The 23,619-nt window shown below is 42.2% G+C and overlaps 1 protein-coding gene across 1 annotated transcript in view; it reads right to left on the bottom strand.

Moving 5' to 3' along the window:
* Nucleotides 1-9,332, bottom strand: part of Stard13 (StAR related lipid transfer domain containing 13) — a 264,924-nt gene extending 255,592 nt beyond the window's left edge. The window contains exon 1 of the mRNA XM_036171927.1: nt 9,314-9,332. The gene's annotated coding sequence lies outside the window, so the exon portion shown is untranslated. The remainder of the gene's footprint in view (nt 1-9,313) is intronic.
* Nucleotides 9,333-23,619: the final 14,287 nt, after the last annotated feature.

Raw genomic sequence — 23,619 nt, 5'->3', positions numbered from 1 at the left:
AAGTAGGGCAGTTGTTTTGCAGCCTTCACAATGAGAAATGAGGGCTAAACTATCCAGTGGCTTGCCCTTGGTCACAAGATTTCACCAGAAGTGACATGAGCCAAGGCTCAAACGCAAGCACCGTCTCTGGTGCCCACGTGTTCTGCCTCTGAAAAGCACATTTGGAGGGTTTAGTTTTGTGTTTGCAAATGTGAAGTACAAAGGTAACGTTTTGGACTACAGAGAGAGACTGCCGGTAAATCCTGAAAGCTGGGTGCTGAACATATGGTACAGTTCAACTATAAATGATAATGAAATCTGCCGGCAAATGGATGGAGCTGCAGATTACTATCTCAGCGGGGTCACCTGGACCCAGAGAAACAAACCCTGCATGTTCCCTCCCAGACATGGTCCCAGCTCTGCCCCTTTTGTTCTGTGTGTTGAACTTGAGCACCTGTGGAAGGGAGCAAACAGCGGTGGGCCGTTTGGGGGGAGGGTTGTTAAAGGCGTGGGGTGGGGGGGTAAGCAAACGTGGGGACAAGAGGGAGAGTCAAAATGAACGGTGTGTTAAAAAAAGGGAACTCCATGATCAGGAGCTCCTGAGGCCCTGCTGGTGAGCTCTTTGAGGCTCTGCTGGTGGTTGACAGTTGTTTGCAGAAGAGAGAGTAAAAGGCGGGGTGGGGGGGCTCGTTAGAGGCCATCTATTCCCCAATGGATGGCTCCACATCGTGTACATATGGGTAGCACGGATTGTACTCAGTGATACACACACACACACACACACACACACACACACACACACACACACACATATACATGTAGACATATGTGTGTAGGTACATGTGTTTGTGTGTGTGTATATATATATACATACATAATATACATACACATGCATATATAATGAAATTAGGAGGGAGTTATGTTTTGATGGGCATATGGAGAGCTGGAAGTGGAAGTGGTCAGTGGATGTAATCAAGACAGATCATATACATGTTTGAAAATTTTCAAATAATACATAAAATATCAATAAAAATAAATCCTTTAAGGAAGTTAATAAGACTTACAAGTATTTTGTTTTGGTTTGGTTTTTGGTTTTTTGAGACAGGGTTTCTCTGTGTAGCTTTGCACCTTTCAAGGATCTCATTCGAACTCACAGAGATCTGCTGCCTCTGCCTCCTGAGTGCTGGGATTAAAGGCATGCGCCACCACTGCCCTGCATCTTACAAGTGTTTTGAATCAAAGGGTTGGGAGGAAAGACTCTGGAAGCCACATTCATGACATGTTGAGTTCTGCTAGCCATGTTGTGATGATATTGCAGAATCCTACCAAGCACCAGCTTCCCTGGCTGAAATGAGAGCATCTGAAATGAGGCTGGCCCCTAGTGTGAAAACATACCCATATCTTAAATACTTAGTAGGAAGAAAAGGCTGAGAAATATCTTAGACATTTTTATTTTTATTATATAACAGGGTGATATTTAATATATCTGACCAAAATTAAAATGCAATTAAAATTAATTGATATCAGATTTTGTCTGCCAGTTCACACATGTGTGAAATCTATTATATGTGAAGTCTATTAATCTCAGCTTTTGTTATTTTGTCTTGTTTTGAAATCTGAGTTTTTGTAAAATCAAGATAATAGTTACAGTTCTCATATGACAGGCCTGTTATAAATTCTAAGTGAGTAACTTTAGTCATTCATAAAAAGTATATGAGGGGCTAGCAAAATGATTCAGCAGGTTAAGCTGCTGGCCTGCTTGTCATTGTACAAACCTTGTGCTCTGAGGTTGAGTCTCAAAACTCACACAAAGGTAGTAGGAGAAAACCAAATCATCAGATTATCCTCTGACTTCTGTACATGTTTCCTGACCTACCTGGTCCCATATCATGCACACACACAATAATGATAATGATAATAATAATAATAACAATAATAACAATAATAATAATAAATCAATTTTTTTAAAGTGTACCAAGGCTCAAATGATATGGCCAGCACCAGTGACTCAAAGAACTTAAGCTTTGGTGTTTGTCCTGGGGGAGCTGTCTTATAAATGACAAAATGTTATAGGGCCAATGACAGAGGCCATTACAGAACTGACTAGTTTACCTACAGGGAATAGAAATTCAGCAGGGGGCCTGGCCTCTTCTCTGGCTTCTGGATTCTTGGATACTAGGTGGCTCAGGGGATACCCTGTCTTTCTTCAGGTCTTTGAAGGATACAGAGCATGGTGTGCTCAGAGAGCAGTGACTGGTAAGGTCCTGACCGATGCAGGTGAAGAGACGTAACTTCATTCTAGTGTTTGGAAGGTACTGACAAAAGAGACTCAGTGTAACTTAATAACATCCAGTGACTGGTTCCTGAAAAGAATGTGTGGGGCAGTGTTTGTCTCCCCTTCCCTTCCTTCCCTCTCTGCTTTTCCTTCTTTCCAGATGCTTAGCTCCTAAAAGGATCCGCATCTTCAGCAGGATGATTGCAAAGCCACCCAGGGCAGGCTGAACTTCACAAAACAGACTGAACCTAGAAAAATAAGTTGGGTTTCCCGGAATTTTTAAAGATTGCATTCCCTGCTGGAGATAAATGCATGTGCATACCATTCCCTGTAGAATTGCCATCTCAAGGGTTGGTGATTAAAATTGTTCCGTGGGACTGCATATTTATGTTAAAAGCACAGAGGAAATAGTGATGTACAAATGGCACTTTCAAGTCTATGTTTGAAAGACAATTTCAAAAGCCAAAATTATTGCTGCTTTTTAACTTTTATTTGCTCTAATTCAGAGATTTCATTTGAAGACCAACACCACAAATATTGGCTAATTTCAAATCTAGTTACAAGCTGTTAAAATACTACAGAACCTAAGAGTGAAATGCTCTGTTTGTAAACATTGTTTATAATTGAATAAGTAAATATATCAGTATAAAAGTAAAGTTTTTTTATATCAGCAAGATAAAATAATGGTTTTAGGTAGAAAACTGTTATTTTCTCTTTTGGACAAGGAGCCAGTAAAGATCTTTCTGTGCTAACTTTGCTCCTTGCAGTAAGCAGCTCTGAGCCACAGAACACAGGGATGTTCCTGTGTTTCACTGAAGGAATGAAGAATTATCTAAAGAATCTTACAACAAAATAGCATTCTTCCCTTGTTGCTGACCAACGCCCTTCCAAACACAGTGACTGCTCTCTGCTTTTCTGCTGTCTGGCAATGACATTGGCCTTTCAAAGTCCCTCGCTTTCTGGAGAACTGGCCTCCATTCTCAGGACAGCTCGGGATGGGGAGTACAGGAGAGGAAGCACCTGAGGGGAGGAGTCAGTTGCAAATTATCTGCACTGTTTGCTTTGCTCTAGTGACCTTCTGAGATGCACTGGATTAAATTACAACCTCTTCCATGGATCCGGTTTTAGTGTCTAGAATAACGCATGTGTGTGCATGTGTGCATGTGTGTTCATGTGGAGGCCGGGGGTTGATGGCAGGTGTTTTCCTCAGTCACTTTTCATGTTATGTCAAAACTGTACTGTTTTGACAATCTTACACATGTATACAATGCATTCTGGTTACTCTGCCCTTTACCCTTTCTTATCTCCTTTCTACCCCAGCAAGCCCCTCCTCTTCCCTAGCCATCCCTTCCCAGATTCATGACTTCTGCTTTTGTTTTGTGACCCACTTAGTTCAACCAGGGCCATCTGTGTGACCATGGGACTCAGACTCTCCACTGTTGCCTGGTGGGGTCACCAGTAGGTCCACAACTGAAGGTAAGGACTCCTCCATTCTCTGAGTCTCTCAGTAGAAAACAGTTTAACAGCGTGCAGTAGAGCCCTCTGTGCCCCCGTTTCCTGCCTGATTGTGGGTAGGACCGCTCCTGTGCAGACCCGGTACAACCATCCACAGCTGTTGAGACCTCTTGGCTGCAATGGCTTGCTATGTCATACCCAGAGATGGCATTTTGCAGTTCTTCTCCCTACATTCCAGCTCTTTCTTTCTTTCTTTCTTTCTTTCTTTCTTTCTTTCTTTCTTTCTTTCTTTCTTTCTTTTGCAGTATCTCACAAGCCTATGAGGTGTGGGAATAAATGCCTGGCTTAGCTCAGTACTGCCCTACCTTATTTTCTGAGGAAGGGCCTCTCACTGGGACCTCGAGCTCACGCATGCTGCTGGAATGACTAGCCAGCAAGGCCCCATGATTCTCCTGTCTCTGTCTCCCAGTGCTGGGATTATAACTGCACCACTAGGCCTGGAGTTTTTTCTCAGTAGGTATTGGGATCTAAGCACTTGGCCAGTGAGTCATCCCCCAGCCCCAGAACTCATCCCTTCATCAACAGTTAGTATTTAATTTAACCCTCTTCGCAGCAACAGTGTATCCTTGACTGAGAATCCGGACCGTCTGTGCTCTTGTCCTGTTCACATTCTACAGCAGCAGAAATAACGCAGACAGCAGGCATGTGCTTAATCCCTCGGCGTATCCGCTTTTTAATCTCTTTCTTCATTAACTGTGAACCTCTTGAGGCAAAATATGCTTCTCTTTGGTTTATGTTATTCAACCGAATTATTACAGCATCGACTCTGTAAGTTTATGAATACAGATGGCAGTGCTGAACACACTTTTCTTGAGGGCAGAAAAAACTATCAGTATGAAACAAAGGCAGCAAATGTTTCTGAGACCCTGCTGTGTAGCAGCTGTCTGCTGGTCTTAAAGGATAAAATAGCAACTCTACAGAGCAGAGAAAGGGAGGTATGGAGGGAGGGATGGAGAGGGAGAGAGAGGAAGAGAGAAGGGAGAAAACAGGGAGGGAAGGATGGGAAGAGGAACAGAGAAGACAGGCAGATCAGAGCAGGAGGGAGAGACAGTTTCAACCACTGACAAGTGCTCTGAAGGAGACCAGAGATTGCAGCACCAGAATTCAGGCAGCGGAGGAGCCAGCCCGTCCCAACTAGAGCTGGCAGCGGATGAGGAGGCTTTTTAAACCCGTAGAATTTGGGTTTTGTGGGAAGGAGGCAGCCATTCTATGTTAAGAGTAAGGGACAAGTGTGTGAGGCAGAAGGAACAGCAACACAAAAGGTACAGTACACATTTTCTCTTTGCCAAATGTCTCCCTCTGTTTCCTTTCCCTGCTCCGGTGACTCCCAGGAGCCCTGAGGAATTCTGTTCAGAAGGAGTGGATGCTGACCCCAGAGCTTAGGAATGGTGGGCACGAGAACCCTCCTTTCTCCTGCCCACATTTAAGTCAGAACCTGCCCAGGGCAACAACTGAGCACTCAGAACAAACTGGTGCAATTCAAACATGGAGAGAGCCATATTTTAACTTGACCCAGCAAGCTCTGAAGCCTCTTGTGGGACTCAGATTTCAAGACTGGTTCACACTCTTTCTAACTGGATATGATAAGACTCCTCCAGGCACAGCTCGGTGCTTTCTTTGCTGTGGTCCATTTGGATACACTGCCAGAGAACCGTGCATAGTCACCAGAACTCTGCATAGTTACCAGAAAAATCACAAGTTTGCAACATTACTATAAATTTCAGTAAAAAGTCACAGCTCTACTGAAAACTTCCAGTTTCACAGCAGAAGTCTCTAGGGTATCAATGTCAGGCAAGCTCGAGGGAAGGATGATTTTACCTTATTTACCTTTAGATTGCTGATGTTCCGAATAGGACCAGGGACACAGTAGATGCTCTACTGTTGTGTTACATTCATTTATGCTATGGAACATTTGTTTAATGATGCAAAGATGTGTTGCATTCTTCCATGTTGCATTTGTTTAACTCTGTGAAGCTGTGTTACTTTGCTTGTCCAAAACATCTCATTGGTCTAATAAAGAGCTGAACAGCCAATAGTAAGGCAGGAGAGAGAAGTAGGTCTGGCCGTCAGGTAGAGAGAATAAATAGAAAGAGCAGAACATTAAAAGGATCAGAAGAGGAAGCAAGAGAGATCAAGAAGTGAGAAAAGAAGGGGCCAGCCACACAGCCGCACAGCCGCACAGCCATCCACGGAGTAAGAATGAAAGTAAGATATACAGAAGTAAGAAAAGGAAAAAAGCCCAGAGGCAAATGGTAGATGGGATAATTTAAGAAAAGCTGGCAAGAAACAAGCCAAGCTAAGACTGGGCATTTACAAATAATACACCTTCATGTGTTTTATTTGGGAGCTGGGTGGAGGACTCCCCGCCCCAAAGACCGTAAAGAGTAAAAATAACCAACAACACTCACCAAACACTTATGGATGTATCATGAAGTCACAATTACAAATTGGAATGAAAAGAGATAGGAGAATACTTGGGCTCAGGTGCTTGTCACAAATTCTAGTGAAGCAGAAACAATGTACGCTCCATAGTACATGTTTTTGTTCATACCAGTTGGACCATTCATTTCCAGCTTTTCTCTGACAAAGAGAAAAGTTGAAGCAATTTACACGCAATCACCACAGTGCAGCTTGGTTCTATCACAAGGGTGAGTCTTTGCATTACTGAGGATAGCTTCAACTGCTGAGAAAGATGTGTAGTGGTGTTGTCTCGTGCCCTATCCAGGGAAGCAGTACATGTCTGGCTTACAGACCACTGCATTACCTGCGCTTTCTGCTTGAGATCATTCTTGCATTTGGCTCCACTCTCTCCCCTAGTCAGAGAATGAGACCATAGGAAACACAGATGAGGCAGCTTTGACATATAGGAAAGACTCACCAGGTGTCACTCTATAAAGACAAACAGTAGGCTAGAGTCACAGTCATATCCTCCTGCGTCATGGCCCTCCTCACACCTGATGTTTTGAATCTCTTTAATCTGACAACATCCCATCTCAGGTAAAAATGAGAAGAGAGAAGATTCTGAACACATCCACCAAGAAACAATGAAGGAAGAGCTGACTTCACATTTTAGAAACAGCAAGAAGATTTGAATGCCTACTGAGATTAAGTTAGTAATTTACTATAAAAGATAGATGTAAAGAACGAGGAAAACTGTAATTTAAAAAAAAGTTTGGAACTTTGTATATTTGGAAATTTGAGGTGGGATTCAGAAATTCTTGTTTGAGTTAATGTGCACAAAAATTGTTCCCAGACATCATTTGCTGACATTTCCGACCCCAGTAATTGTTCGCTGCCTTGCTTGTTCATCTTTTCTCCTTCCAAATTAAACACTAACTGGCCTCATGGCTAAGTAGCTAAAAAACTTAGATTCTACCAGACTGAGCCCCATACACGATACCTAAAAATACAGATGGAGCCTACATCTCACCAGGGACTGTCCCTCCATGGCAGTGCCCCCAGGGCAGGCCCACCATGCGATGTTTTATTGGTTAGGGAATTGCTCATGATTCCTAGTTCCTTGAGAGCTGCTTTGTCCTTTCCCAAACACAGCCTTCACATGGTGAAAAATAGTCTTCAGCAGTAACAAGTTGAATGTACTTAAGGTATAAAGAAAAATACCAGTCTTATTTTTGTTATGGAACTTCCAGAATAGTGTTTAAAAGCCTGCAGGCTGCCCATTTGGGCATTTCAAGAGTGAAGCATCCCTGAGTTCAGGTTAGAGTGTCACTAAGGAAGATGAAGCACAGAGCTCTCTGTCGATAAAACTTGCTATTGGGACCTTTTTTTGTCCTTTGTATCCACACTATATACACTACCCTCCTGTTAGTCACTCAGAAGCTTTCTCAGCCACAAGCTGGATTGTCAAGGTAGTAGAGAACTTGTACTCACATAATTTTAAAAATTTAAAAGAGAGCTTTGGCTGTTTCCTTCTTAGCTGACAAGTGGCTGAGTGTTAAACATGGTTGAAAAGCAGAACCAACATGAGAATGTACACTTGGTGGAAAGGCATTCCATGGAATAGAAGGAATAGATTCCATGTGGTGGTTTTAACAGGGCAGCTGCTGACCCTATCCTGACAGTTTAGCACAGAGATTTCCTGGGAGTTTGAAAAGCAGAAGATGACCACTCTAATGCCCCTTTTATTTGGGGGAAAATGATATATCACCAATAACTACTTGAAATCATGGATGGTATCCAACGTTCTATAAGTTGTGTCTCCCCATATGTCCACAACAATGATAAAGCTTAATTTGACAAGAAGACACAGTGAAAAATTAATAGTAATGGGTAATAATAAAATACAACAACTATGACAGTATTTTATAGTAAAATTGCTAATGTACTAGTCTTGATGTTTGGTCATTATTAAGGAAAATTATGATTATGCAAATATAAGTGCTACACTACCTTGACAATTGAGCTGGTGGCTGAAAAAGCTACTGAGTGACTAACCGGAGGGTAGTGTATATAGTGTGGATACAAAGGACAAAAGAATGACTCATATCTTAGCCAGAGTGTAGTGACACACCAGATATCATCTTACAACTCAGAACTGTGTGGTTCAAAACACAGCAAACATTTGGTCCTGGAATTTCCCATGTAATAATGTCAAATTGAGATTGGCTGTGGGTAAATGAAATGTAAAATCACAGGGTAGGGAGGATGACCCAGGGTTCTGATGTTACTAACAAGAACTGAAGCTGAGGCGTTGAGGTTTTTTTTTTTTTTTTTAATATAGAGCTAAAATTGTTTGTCAGCAGATGATAGAAAAAAAGAGTATACGAAAGTAAAAATAATTTTGTTCGCTAACTAGACAGTTCTTTCAAAGTCACACTTTCATAATAAAATTTCAGAGGAGTTTACTTTCACACAAAATCTAAAGACTATAATCTTGAAGAATGAGGAATATGCAAAGTGGTTTTAAGAGTGTTATTTTTTCATGTGAGATCATAAATGAACAAGTAAGATAAAGATGGATGGGAAAGGCTTTCAGAACATTGCATCTGTAATAACTGCCCACACCGAGAGAAAAACTGGAGCTGCCGGAAGGTGGGGAGAGGTGATGACTGTCCCTTTACCAAGTCACTACTAGGAGAAAGTCACTGAGTAAAGATGGAATATTTGGGTTTACAGAGTACTTCCAATGTGAAAGCTGCACCAACCACCATTCCCGCCCTCAGACATTCTTGAGAGGACTCTTTTTATTTTCTTTCCATTTGTACAAATGTTTTAACATAATTCTTAATCTAAAGTGTGCATTTCAAGGATAATGACTGGTTATACAAAGCACTTCCTTTCTGTATGAAACTAACATTACCAGGTGGGGATTAACACGCATCACAACTGTACATGCATTAGAGGAAGGCAAAGTGAATCGATTCCGTACTCAAGTCGTGGGCGCATCCGATTTAACAGCATCCCATGGTCACCCGCCTTCTGCCATCGATTCCCAACACTCACAGTGTGTTTAAACTACAGCAACTAGTCCGAGTCTCTGCAAACAGCATTTGCACAGGAAAACAGTTCATTTACGACTCTTACCTTCGCTTTCTTTGCTCTGATTGGTAAACAGCACCTGTAAAAAAAAATACAACTCTCTTAATCTCTCAAAATTGTGCTGATTTTATAAAAAGAAAGATCAAATTTGAAACAACAAAAAATCAGATTGCAAAGTAAGAATCAAACGGCCTCCCCCGATAAGACTAAAAAGTCGATTGGAGGATTCCTCTTAAATTAATTTAGGGTCCACAAATCTCAGCATGGCTAAGGTAATTAAAATACTCGTTCATAGGGGAGATGTAGTTAGCTTATTTTTTTACCACTTGAGTCAGGATTTGCATAATTCTGTCTGCCCCTTTCATAATTGAAAAGAAAACTGAATTCTAGTTCTGTTGACTACTTTATTGCCCCATGTCACCAAAATCCTGTCAGTACTAAATCCAGTTCGGTCTCTGCATCACTCTCCAGTCGCCCCAGGAGCCAGCCCAGATGACCCACCTAGTCCCGCCCCTTCCTAAATCTAATCCTTGGGGCTTCTCTGCCTCCACTCTGTCCCTGCTGTGTTTTCTACCTCTCCAACTGATCTTGATGAGTTCCTTTTTCCTTCTGTCCATCTTATGGGCTGATTTCATTTACTGTACTTTAAAACAATGTATTAATTTCATTTTATGTGCATAGGTCTCCCCTCCCCTGCATGGGCATCTCTGTACCAAGTGCAAGTAGCGTCCACAGGGGCCAGAGGGGACATCAGATCCCAGCAACTGCAGTTACAGATGGCTGTGAGCTAGCCACCATGGGGGTGCTGGGAACCAAGCCCAGATCTTCTCTCTGCAAGAGCAGCCAGTGCTCTTAACCACTGAGCCATCTTTCCAGCCCTGATTTCATTTGCTTTTGTGGAGTCTTTTAACATTCCATCTCTGGGCTTCCTCAACCATATCTTGAGATGGAATGTTAAAAAGTACATATGTTAATAATGAGAATAATACATTTGACATAAAAATGGAGAATCAAGTCAGATTGCTTGATTCCTAAATAAATCAGTTCAACCCAAGTGAAATAAGAATTGCCTGGAAAACCATAGTATTTGGCAAATGTAATGGGTAAGTATAATTTTTGTCCTAAACATTGGCTATTTCTTTTGAAGGTACAGAAACTTGTCTGGGAATGCTGACACAGGCTTGTAATCAAGCATTCTGGAGGCTGAGGGAGGTTCAAAGCCAGCCTGAGCCACATGGCAAGTTTCTGCAGGCTGGGTTATAAGACACATTAAAAATATATATATAGAAAGAAAAGAAATGAAGGGTAGAGGATGGAGCACGGATTATAAATTTTGCAAACACATTTATATAGAAATGTACACATATTAAATATAAAGTGCCATGATGTGAAAAATACAACTCAAGGCGATTAAAATAGTATCCTTAAAAAGACAAGACAAAACTGAAAAACAGTACTAAAGTTTAAATATGTGGAAGACATTTAAAACTGGTAACTGATGCAGTAACTACTGAAGATTTTTAAGAGGATGAATTTCCAATATGAACGGTGGTAGGAACAGTAACTGTACACTGTATTGACTCCAAAGCTGTCACGTATGTGATGAGCATGCACTTCTGTTGTGGCTGAACAGCCTTTCAGCCAAGCAGATCGGGGAGCTCAGCTGCACCCCCTTGCAATAGGATTATCCCAGGTGATTTTGCTGACTGTTTACACCCTTTCATGGAGGGTGGAAAGGGTCACAGGACCCTCACCAGAGTATCCAGCATCTTTACCCTCTGCTGTATGTGACTCTGCCATAGTTTCACATCACCTAGGGGAGAGGCTAGAGTCTATAATCTGGGGAAGAGCAGGGGAAAGGGCCCCACTTAGGAGGCTACGAGGAAACACTCATCTCTTCTGGGTAAAGGTTTTCCAGGGGCAGCCTCTGTGTGTGTGTGTGTGTGTGTGTGTGTGTGTGTAGCACCCACACTCCTCTTGGTAACCCCTCACCTACACTCTGTAAGGAAGCCTAATAACCTCACTGGTTCTCCTTTGGTGGAATCATGTCTCAGTTTGTTTCTGTGACCTTAGGAGGTGGGGTAGACACGGCTTGTTATTTTAGCAATAACTTCTTTATGTTTGCATCACCATATTTATAACACAATTTTCATTCCACAGCCCTAGATTTCAAGAATTTGGGGGCGGTGTTGCGGGGTGAAAGGACTCTAAAGACAAACAGATGTGACAGCAGTGTGAGAGTGTGAGTGTATGTGACATTACTGGACATCTATTTAAAATGATTAAGACGGCGAATTTCATGTGTACTTTATCACGTTTTAAAAGACTCCTACAAAAAATGACCTCACTGAACATGCACAGCCTACAGCCACACTTCATGCTGGTCTTCTGCTGTACCCTATTGCAGGTCCCCTATCTAGAAATCCAAATTACAGGCCCAAACTCCTTAGAACCAGAGTTAATCAGCCATGAATATATATTCAAAATGTGCTTATGAATAGCCAATAAAGGTACTGATATCTCACGGGGGTACTTCGTCATATACCTTTGATAACCATGAAGTTGTAATCAGCCTGAGAAACACGAACAAAACTACCTCTTGGAGCAGGGTATATATAGGGTGATTCCAGCTGTTTTGGGGGGCCACTAGAGTCAGATTACCTGTCTCCAGACCACCAATGGCTTACTTTTCTGAGTATTTCATCCATTGAGTGATTACTCAACACATAAAATACATTGTGCATGCCCCAGTCTTTCTTCTGCATAGGTGTGTGGGAGGACACACATGGCCCAAAGGAGAGACTTATGAGTCCTAGAATTACTGGAGGCTCAAGACCACTCCCACAGGGCATATAAACTGCATTCCAGAAAACAGATACGTGGTTTTTCAGTCTCTCCTTCCTGTCTCCCCTCTTCGGGCCAGTGAATTACCCAGGAATGCTTTACCCATTAAACCAGGGCTTTTTCTGATTCGGTCTGATATGGTTTGATTTGGATTGCTGCATTAGGGGAGAGGCTTGTCCAGGTGCAAAACAAACAAACAAACAAACAAACAAAAAAAAAAAACCCCAAAAAACCCTTTTCATAGGTGATGGTTGGTTTGCTGTTTTCCACAGACCACAAATGGTCTGAAGCTCATTTGAGTGGCCTCATTTCCTGCTTGATTTATGTGAATTTTGTGAAGGAATTGTAAGAGCCACTTGCCTTATTTGGTGAAATCTCCCAGAAGGTGTTTCAATTTGTACCTAATACCTAAAGCTACAGTAATTCAATTCAAACATGAAAAACAGTTTAAGTGTTTGCTTTGTGCTGGGGCTGGATTTAAAATGTAATTGTTCTTAAAGTTAAATTTATCCTAATATGGAGTTACAGAGATGACCCTGCAGATAAGAGCACTGGCTGTTCTTGCAGAGGACCCCGATTTAGTTACCAGCCCCCACATGGCAGCTCATAACCATCTGTAACTCCAGTTTCAGGGGATCTGATGCCCTCTTCTGGCCTCCATAGGCATTGGATGCATGGAGTGCAGAGACATGCAGGCAAAACATTCAGACACATAAAATAAATGAATATTAAAAAAAAATCTAAATAAAAATTTATCTTGATATGTATATCCACTGCTAAGTTAGAACGGAGAACAGCACCATAGGGGAAAAAGGAGATAAATTTTTATTGAGAGGCTCTACCCCTCAGGGCATGTCATGCTCAACCAAGTCAATAAATATATTAACTAATATAGCACTGGTCAGACTTGAAAGCCTTGTCAACACCTGCTGCTTCTGACAAACAAAGGACCCATTTGTCCCGGATGCCCTGATATAAACCTTTAAAACCAAGTACAATCCCAGTGTAAATAAAATGTTGGGTAAACGCATAAGCTATCTGACTCTTTGTGCTTTCCGGTACCCAGACCCCACCTGCTGGTTTCAAACTCAATGGGTTGTATTCAGCAGTGACCGATTTAAATACTGCTGAACATCATCTCAGAGGTAACCAGTAGAAAAGGTTAATCATGTATCACCACCACAAGGCTCATTTCCTTTGACAAATATAAGATATGTAAATATTACACACTGGCTTTGACCCAAGTAAGTTAAGACTGACTGATCTTGTGGGTGAATTATAAAAACATACATATTTATATACACATATGGTTTGCATATTAGCTACCTAATAGATCATGTACAAATTATACATGGTGGGGAAGAAAGCATTTCAAAGCATTATAATCTATAATTACAATGTTGGTTTAAGAAGTCCTGTTTTAATAAGAGTTCCAACCAGGATACAGTTGATAATGTAAATGTATATAGTATTCCTTATTAAATGTACTAAACTTTTATTATTGACCTTAAATTAGAATTCAAAATATTTCAAGCAAAGCCCTGTGGAAAGGCTCTGCCTATCAATGGAGCTGTACTTTCCCAACATGAGACCAGAAAAGGCTGGAGAAATTTTTAGTTGGTGGGAGAGAAGAGGTGTGGTATGAAACAGATTTTCTCCAGTTGCTGTGCTATGTAAACAAAGTACAAGAACTCCACAAAAGAGCAGAGGAAATACAGCACACCCCTTACATCTAGTCTTCATTTGTGTTTTCCTGATTTCTTGTATATCTGATAACATGCGTAATGCTTGTTTTCACAGCTACAAAATATCTCAATAAACTTTGAATGAAAGACTTACATGGAAATCTAGTTTTGTGAAAGTGACCGTTTTCATTTCAACCTATCATGTATATATTTGTTTCTAAATACAAATTTTGGTCCGTATATATTAGTGTGCACATATCTGAAATACAAGTATTATTACATAACTTCAGACATGTAATCCAATGCAAAAAAATCATCTTTACTAGTTCGGGAGTCTAGTAATGACGCTATTTAATAAAACATGGCATTTTAATAAGTTTTCTCAACATCTGGTGCTAATAAAAAGGATTTTATATTTTACATCTAGCATTTAAGGGAAAAAACATGACTGTAGTTTTATTATTTATCACAGATCATTGACAGCATTTGGTAGGCTTCAATTTTTTTCTTAGTTGGTTAACATAAAGAAACTAGTTACTTTATGCACATATTTTATAGAGGATTGAGGCCAATTCCCAGGAATGAGTAAATGAAGAAAGAAACATTAAATAACAACATGATTTTTAAATAACAAGACTGATCCCAGTGTTTTCCTGGATCAAGTTTAATGAATAAAGTTCATTCTAAAATGAGGATCCTAGGAATTTTGCATCTGGATAAACATTTGAAATAAGATTTCCAGGGCGCGAAAACCCCAGGGAGTTCCAAGAATGTCCATCTTGTGTGCAACTGTACTGTCTCTAGGCACATGTGGGCCAGTCCTCACTCAAGGCAGGGCTGACAGCTGGCAGCCAGCCGGGCCCAGGGCCTGCGGAGGCTGCGCTCATCTCCCCAGGCTCTTTCCAACCATGACCTGAGTACAGCCTGCTCTGTTCCTGTTTTCTCAGAGTTCTTGTCTCCCTCTCTCTGTATCCTGTGTTGGGTGTCTTCTCCCAAACAGCATGTGATACCAGTTGTTTCTGACTCTCATTTACCCACAACCTATGCTTTCTTCTGGAAGATGTTGTATGTGTCTGAAACACCAATATATATTCAAATATAAATATACATTTTCAGTATGGAACATCTGAAAAATAATGGCTGGATGTGCAAGAGCATTTGGCAGGTGTACACTATGGAGTACACTCTGAGACGATCCGCAAGAAAAATGTGATCTCAAAGTGTAAAGCAAAGGTGTAAATAGCTCAGATATCAAACATTTACCCCTTTATTTAGCTTAGAAATCTTACCAAGAATACAGAAGTGTTTTGTGTTGAAGGCCAGGATGAGGGGAGGCTGGAGCGGGGAGAGCACATGGGCAGTTTCCCTGTGAGCCTTTGTAGCACTCAGACCCCCTCCTCCAGGTGACTCTGGAGACAGTGACTGGTCTGTTTCCTTGATGGTATTAGTAAACAGGCTGAGAACCCAGGCCCCCGAAGCTGAAATTCTACAGATCTAAAACTGGTTAAGCACACTGGCTGCATTCATTCATTCATTCATTCATTCATTCATCCATTTATTTATTTATTTATTTTTGGTTTTGGTTTTTTGAGACAGGGTTTCTCTGTGTAGTTTTGGTGCCTGTCCTGGATCTCGCTCTGTAGACCAGGCTGACCTTGGTGGCGTACAACTTTAATCCCAGCACTCAGGAGGCAGAGCCAGGCTGACCCCTGCTTTTACTTTTTTTATCCATAATGTCTTTATTGATTCTTTCTTTGGGAATTTCACATCATGCACCCTAACTCCTCTCACCCCCAGTCCCCTCATATCATCTCCTCACCCTTCAGTGCCCCATCAAAAGAAAATTTAAAAGAGATCAAAACAAAACAAAACAGAGCAAGCAAATAAACAATAACAAGAACAAAATACACACCACACACATACTCCCCCCACACACCCAACTGCTTCAATCTTCATCTTTCCTGCCTCTCCCACACCTCTTCATTTGTCCCGGTGGCATTGGGAGCCATGGTGTGTCACACAGTATGTATGTATGTATGTATGTATGTATATGTATGTTTACATATATATGTGTATATATATATTTGTGTGTGTGTGTGTGTGTGTGTGTGTGTGTGTGTGTGTGTGTGTATGTATGTATGTATACCCCTTCGTATAAAGGCTTTTGTCCAATCAGCTTTACTAGCAAATTTTCATTGCAAGGAGTGGGTCTAGTTCAGGGCCTCTGGTTTCTGGCACACCATCATTACTAGATCCTCACTGAAACTCCTCTGGGATATCCCGTGGCTGCCCAGAATCATGGAGATCCTGTGGATCATTCCACAGGACCAGTCCCTCCAAGAGCTCCAGCAGGTCCTAGATGGGGGTAGATATTAGGGTGTGCCAACCCAAGGCTTGGCTGTGGGCTTGGGTGGTAGCTGAGCTGGTCACTCTGGGTCACTGGGGCCACCCGCCTCAAGTGAGGGAGCAGAGCTAGCTCCCCTACATCCATGCCCTCAGGGTCGGTTGTGGTAACGGTTGGGGCTATCTCTCCCAAGTGTGGGGGCCAGATCTCCTGTGAGGGAGGGGCCAGCCCTCTTTCTGCAGTGTCCAGCGAGAGGCAGAACAAGCTTTCTCAGGGCCAGAGAAGGTCAGGACGGCTCAGCATGGCCCTCTGAATTCATCACACATGGTTCCTGTGGTCCACTGAGGTAACAGAGGCCACAGACATCAACACAGACCTTGGCTGCAGCAGGGCAATGGACCTAGACGTGGCCCTCAGCTGCAGCTTGGCCCAGACTAAACCATGGCATTGGGCAGCAGCTCAGGTCACTCAGATCTGTATGGCCGCGGCTGCAGCATGGCCCTTGAGCACCAACGTGGTCCCAGGTGACTGATCAGACCCCGGGCAACCACACTGCCTTTGGTTGCAACAGGAGCCACAGAAGTCAACTCAGCCCCTGGCTGCGGAAGGACCCAGACATGGCCCTCGGCAGCAGGACTAGCTGCTTTGGCAGAGGACCTGGGTTCAATTCCCAGAACCCATAAGGCAGCTCACAACTGCCTGTAGCTCTAGTTCCAGGGGATCTGACACCCTCTTCTGGCCTCTATGGGTACTTCATGCATGTAGGGTACAGACATCCATGCACATAAAAGAAGAGGTGCTTTGGAAAAGATACTGCTTAGAGCTGCAGTAGGAAGCGTCTGCTCTTTGTAGACTGGGGCCATGGTAACAGATATGAGGGAGCCCCAGTTGCAGGGAAGAGGTGTGCAAGCATATAGTGGGCAATTTGAGAAACCGGTGTCTCAGCAGCTACCTAACTTCAGCCAGGGCCCTGAGCTGTGCTGCGTGAACACGGCGGGGAAAAAGAGCCAGCTTCCTGCCTAATCAGAATTTTGCTACTTTGGACCAAAGATATAAGAAGTTAGTTTGAAAGAAAATTGCTTGAGCCCAGTGTCAATGGAAGACAGAAGGGAAAAAACCCTCTGCTACCCATAAACAAGAACATGGCTATCAGCCTAACACCGCGGGCTGCGGGCTGCGACACACAGAAGCCGATAACAGCTGGGCTGGGGGGTGGGTGCAGAGTTCAGACAAAAACAGGGGTGACAAGGGCAGGCCCAGCTTTCAGCTGTGAGCAGGATGCAGCCTTCGCCGAGAGTAAGTGTCATGATGGTGGGAAGCTGTGCCAGGGATCTCTTTTTGAGGTCAAACAGTACCAGGAGTGACAGCACGCGGGGAGCAGTCTTGGAGCCGGCCGGTCTATGAGGTGGGAGTTGGGGAGGAGGATCTGGGCAAGGCCGAGCACTGTTACTTGCTGGACACAGAAGTGAACGAAGATGAACAGAGGGGGATCATGGATGACCAGGTCTCAAGACTAAGGCTCCTGATTCCGTGTGCATTTCCTATAAGTCTCTGCCCTCTGGGATGAGGATTGCAACCTGGCCTTGTCAGTCAAATCTTACTCATTGCCAATTTTTACAATTTTGGGCTAATTCAGAACAGTTTTGACATTTCCAAACAAGTTAAAAAAAAAAAAAAAAGCAAAACGAAAACTGTTACATGACACAAGAAAATCAAACAATATCCCATTTTCTTTTTTAAAATTATATTACATTTTAATTTGGTGTGATTTTAAAAACATTGTATTACGTGTGTGTGTGTGTGTGTGTGTGTGTGTGTGTGTGTGTGTGTGTGTGTGTGTGTGATACCACAGCAAACATGTGGAAGTGAGAAGACAACTCTGGAAATTGGTTCTCTCCTTCCACCTTGTGGGTCCTGGGAGTCACATGCAGGTCATCAGGCTTTGTGCCAAGCACCTGTCAATTTCAGTCTAATGAACAGAATTTCATTGGAATACAGTCGTGATCACCTGTTTACACTTTGTTTGGCTCCTAAACTGCGTTCCAGCCTCCCCCAGCTGCCACAACAAAATCACAGGACGGGTGGCGTAGACAGCAGCTGATGTTTCCGAAGATCTGCTATGTGGGCTTCATAGCAAGAGAGAGATTGAGGAAGAGGAGGCTGGGGAGTGAGTCTGATGACCTCAGAAAATCCAGAACAAAACACGAAGAGGAAAGGATTGAGCATACGATGGATCAGCCGTGGATAGGTCCAAGTAGCCTATCTATATGATTGGAGTCTCCAAAAGAGTGAAGAAAACAGGGGAAATATTTGAAGAAATAATTACCTAACTTTTTTCTAAGTTCACAAAATTCCAAGCCACTGAACAAGGATCTCTGAGATATCTAAACATGAGAAAACTGAAATTACTCTGACATATCCACTAAGGAAAATACTGAGAAACAATTGTAAAAAGATGAGAGCAGCCACTGCATGCAAGGGATAAAGATAAAAAATAAAAAGAAGCAAAGAATTTCCAAGCCTGGGGTGAAGCAAGGGAAGCTGGTGACCAGTTTGGCGCTCTGTGTTAGAATATGTGGAGATCTGCTGCATCCATTAAACTCCACACCCATGAAGTCCCTAGTTTTCCATTTCAGACTTCCTGTGTATTACCTTTGATACCTGCTTTATTTTTTCCACCCATGGTGATTTGTGGCTTGCATTATGGTGGCTCTCCATCTATCTTATTTTTTTCCTATTTTTGTATTCCAACCATACTTTATCCAAGACCAAGCCTCAAAAACATGTACACCAGACAATATTGTGCTTTACTATGTGGCCATCTCTAATGGGTACTTTCTGCCTTGAGGATGGGCATTACAGGACCTAGCTTCTCTGATCTAACTTCACACTGCTTTCCTTGGTAGTCACTCCTCTGCATGCACACAGTCTACCTGAAGAACTGGCACACACCATGCTATGGAACATTCCAGGTTGGATAAGGCAGAATATCTGCTGAGAATTGTGTGATTATGAATTATATTCCATAAAGGAATATCAATGCATGTCATGGCTGGGCTCTGTGGTCATTTGTAATCAGATTATCATCCACTGTCAGGAAAATGTGTTCAGCACTAAGCAAATGAGGATAAAATCGAACTGTGAAAAACCCTTCTGCTCCAACAAGCAATGTATTTTCAGATCAGGCATGCATCTTAAGAGCTGCACATGAGACAAATGCATTTACTCTTCATTTGTATTTTATTTTCTTGCTCAGCTTTAATGGATGTACATATGAACATTATATAAAAATTTAAAGGCTGAGAAGTTAAATGAAAATCACCACGTGAAAACAGTAAACATTTTAAAAACCAAGAGAGTAATCTAGAGAGGTGGCATAATTTTACATCATTAGTTGGTATTTCTAAGTTGCTCTTGGGGCAGAAAACATGAAATGAGTATAAAGTAACCCAGATCAGAGGATGGCTACTTTGAACCCCAAAGTCTTTCAAAGCCTGAGACACAATTTGAAGACATGCAGAAGGGAAACACAATTACTGATACGTGGCCTATATCACATGACACAAGAAAGGAAATACTTCCCCATGGATACACTAGTGTGTGTTGTGTAGCAGATTCTTTTATGCTATAAGGTAGCACAAAAAAGGGAGAATTTGCTGCTGGGAGCTTGTCATCCAATAGAGAACTGGATAGAACTGTATGAGGGGAGATTTCAAGTTAGGAGTCACTAAGCACAATGAAAAAACTCTTCTTGGAGAAAAAGGAGGCAGGTCTGATCCTAAGATAGGATGCCTTTGGCTTGTACATGTAAGCTAAGACCCTACAGCAGTAGTACAGATACTTGGAAGTCGGTGAGTAAGGTGGGAGAGCCTACTACCCTGGCCCTTCAGATCTGTGGGTTCTGCATGTGTGAGACAGACAATCAGATTGAAGATATTTAAAACTGCATCTGTACCGAACACATACAGGCCCCTCTTCATTAGTCCCTAAGCAATACAATATGGCAAGTGTGTACACTGTACTAGATATTATAATGGTCTTGGTGTGATTCAAAGTACATGGGGGATGTGAATAGGTTCTAAGAAAATACTACAGCATTTTATAGAAGACCCTTGAGTGTCTTCAGATTTGAGTATCCTAGAAAAATCTTGACAAGAATTCCTCACAGATATTCAGACAAAACTGTATTATAATCATCATGACAGTTCCAATACACAGATGTTATCATCAGTTCCACTTTATAGATGACGTACATCTTTGACATTACATTTGATCCATAGGTCTGAATTAATAACATCTTTGGATTGCTGTTTGAGTGGACAATCAATTGGTGAGATATTCATAGCCGACACATCTTTTGGGAAATCCTGATTAGTCACCACACTTTTATTATTTAAACAGAGGTGGTGGCAAGTATGTTGGAAATCAGGCAAGTTAAGATTGCCGTATCTCCTTTCTGGCAATTAATTGCAGTTAGGGATAATCCACTCCTTCTGTGAGGATAACGCCCCAAGGATTCACAGCTCCACTTTGAATCCCACATTTCCAGTTGCCTGAAAGGTTCTCCCAAACTGATGCTCTCTCAGGTATCCAATTCAACATCCCGAGTCAGAATTCATCCTTCTCTCCTCCTATCTGGCTTCATCTCTCATGCACCATATTTCTTGTTGGAGAAATCTACACAAGAGCTCTTGGTGTTAAATGTTTTATCCTTAGCGTTGGCCTCTTACTGGTCTCTTCATCTGGTCAATCCACTGGCTATTAAACAATAGCAACTGCTATGGTTGATTGTGCTTCCCCAAAGTTCATGTGATAGAAGCTAGATCTGTAAGACTGGAGGGATGGAGGGAAGGTTAAATGAGAGACATCTGGACTATGAATGCACCTCATAAATGATCAGTTGTTGTAGGGATGGGTTCATCATTTCAGAACTGGGGCCCTCAAGAAAGGACAAATTTACACCCTTGCTCTTGGCCCCCAGTCTTACACTGTGGGATTGCTGCAAGCCGCAAGAATATATTATAGAGATTCAGCTGTATATAATAAAGCTATACCTAGAAAGGTCAAGGAATCTTTCTAGAGGGAAGCTGTATATTAGGGAATATTTGGTGTTACTGAGCTTTTAATATATCAGCTGTCTTCTGCTATGAATATCTTGTGTGTTCATATACTACTAGGCCACAATGGCAAACAGTATAAGCTTCTCAGACCTACTGCTGATCTGAACTAAATAACACCCCTACAGAGCCTAGGACACAGGAAGACTGTAGATGCACAGCTTTGTTTCTTGTGCAAATGAAGCTCAGACCTTCCTTCCCCAGCCTGGCCAAATGGCATTCTGTAACTGGAGTTGTCTCCAGTCCCACCCTGGCCTGCAGCTGCTCAGACCCAAATAAACACACAGATACTTATATTCCTTATAAACTATATGGCTGTGGCAGGCTTCTTGTTATCTAGTTCTTATATCTTAAATTAACTCATTTCTATTAATCTGTAAGTTGCCACGTGACTTGTGGCTTACCAATACTTTACATCTTACTTCTCATGGTGGTGGCAGCTGGCAGCATCTCCTGACTCAGCCTTCCACTTCCCAGAATTCTCCTCTCTTCTTATCCCACCTATACTATATACTTCCTGCCTGGCTACTGGCCAATCACCATTTCATTTACCAACCAAATCAGAGCAACACATTCACAGCATACAGAGCGATTGGTATCTTGAGCAATTGACTCAAAACAAAGGATTTTTTACATAACCAGGTGCAGAGAAGGCAGCATGGGGGTGGGAGAGGGGGACAAAGAATTCCTGATCTGGGCAGAGTCTCATGGCCAGAGAAGAAAGAACAGGGCAGAGTTTTTGTGGAGAGTGGCTCAGCCCAAGGAGAAAAGTAGTGAGGAAAAGTTTTACAGATATTTTTACGGTTTTTACAGTAGGTGGTCTTGTATCAGGTCAAGAGAGGAGGAGAGGAAGGAAAGATGGAGGACAAAAGAATGGAGGATGAGGATGAGGTCAAGAGCATAAGAGCTTAGTTGTTACTAGGGCTATGAGGGGACAGAAAAAGAAGGGACAAAGAGGAACTGAGTGTCAGAATAAAACTGAAGTTATATAAATGGAATTTTGTCTTAGAGAAATAAAGTGGATGGGCAAAAGAGCCTGACGTACTTAGATTCTTTTCCTTCAGATTACCCCATCACCGCCCATAGTGTCTTCCCTAGAACTCTGGGGGAAATCTTCTCGGGGCAAGCCTCTGGGAGAATTCTGATAGGGGATGATGAAGGGGGAAGGCCCTCTGTCCTACACTAGAGGATGATGAAGGAGCAGGTCCTCTGTGACTGGGGGATAGAGAAGGGAGGAGGACCTCTGCCTTGTATTGTGGGACAGTGGAGTAAGCAGGCCCTCATAAGGTACTGATAATGTGATCTTGAGAAATAAGTTTCTATTCACTAATAATGACCCAATTTCAAGTATTCTGTTATAACATCACAAAACATAGCCCTCTAGCTGTTCTATGTGACTACCTTTCACCAGTTGGATGAGAACAGAGATAATAGCATCACTGCCAGGACTAAGCTCTTCTTCCTGCTCTGCTGATGGGATACAAATCACTGCAGGAACCTATACAAGAGCAAGGTATTTAGAAGAAAAGAACTTAATATCCTGAATGTTACAGAGCAGCAAGCTACCCAGAACACCAGCTTTGAACTGTTGCAGGTGAGGCACCATTTATTGGGATAATCTGTTTCTCACTGCAGGCTTAGCCCACCAGCCAGTGCACTAGGTATGTTCTATGAATTACCTCGTTTAATCTCTACAATAGAGAAGGTATTACTACTGTTTGGAACCTGTACAAAAAAGCAAACAAACAAATAAACCAAAAAAAACCTTTCGACCACTTTGAGTGATGTTTTCAAGATTTTTGGTTCACTGGGTTGCTCAAAGTTGAAATTACATGGAATCTCTCTTATTCTGAGTATTGACAGAAAAAAAATTACAAAATGAAAATAGCTGATGCTCCATTCAATGGCTATTTGTGGACTAGTGTTGACTATACATTCTCACAGCTATGAGTCCTGAGAGGGAGACAGGCATGCACTCCCATCCTGTTTTATTAAGAGGAAATTGAGAGATTGGACTTGAGATTGTTGGCATTCAGACAATGGCCCAGCGACAGTCACTCAACGTGTGACTGCAGAGTCTGTTATTCCAGGGTGGGGATGAGGGGAGAAGATGCTCGTGAGGAACTAGCTTCATTGTGTAGAAAGTCACCGCTGGGAAGATCTTAAAACACAAATAAGATGTTGTAACAGAAATTGTAAGGGTCTTACTAATTAAAAAAAAAAAAAAAAACAACAACCTGGAGCCAGATATTGGGGGGAAAGCTGAGAGATCAGGGAAACAGAACAAGCTAGCCACACGTTCTTACCACCAGGAAATCCTCAGTCCAAGAGAGCTACTTCCTGTATATTGATGCCTATATA

The sequence above is a fragment of the Onychomys torridus genome, chromosome 22, assembly GCF_903995425.1.
Source record: "Onychomys torridus chromosome 22, mOncTor1.1, whole genome shotgun sequence".
Lineage (NCBI taxonomy): Eukaryota > Metazoa > Chordata > Mammalia > Rodentia > Cricetidae > Onychomys > Onychomys torridus.
This window is presented reverse-complemented; position numbering and strand designations above follow the sequence as displayed.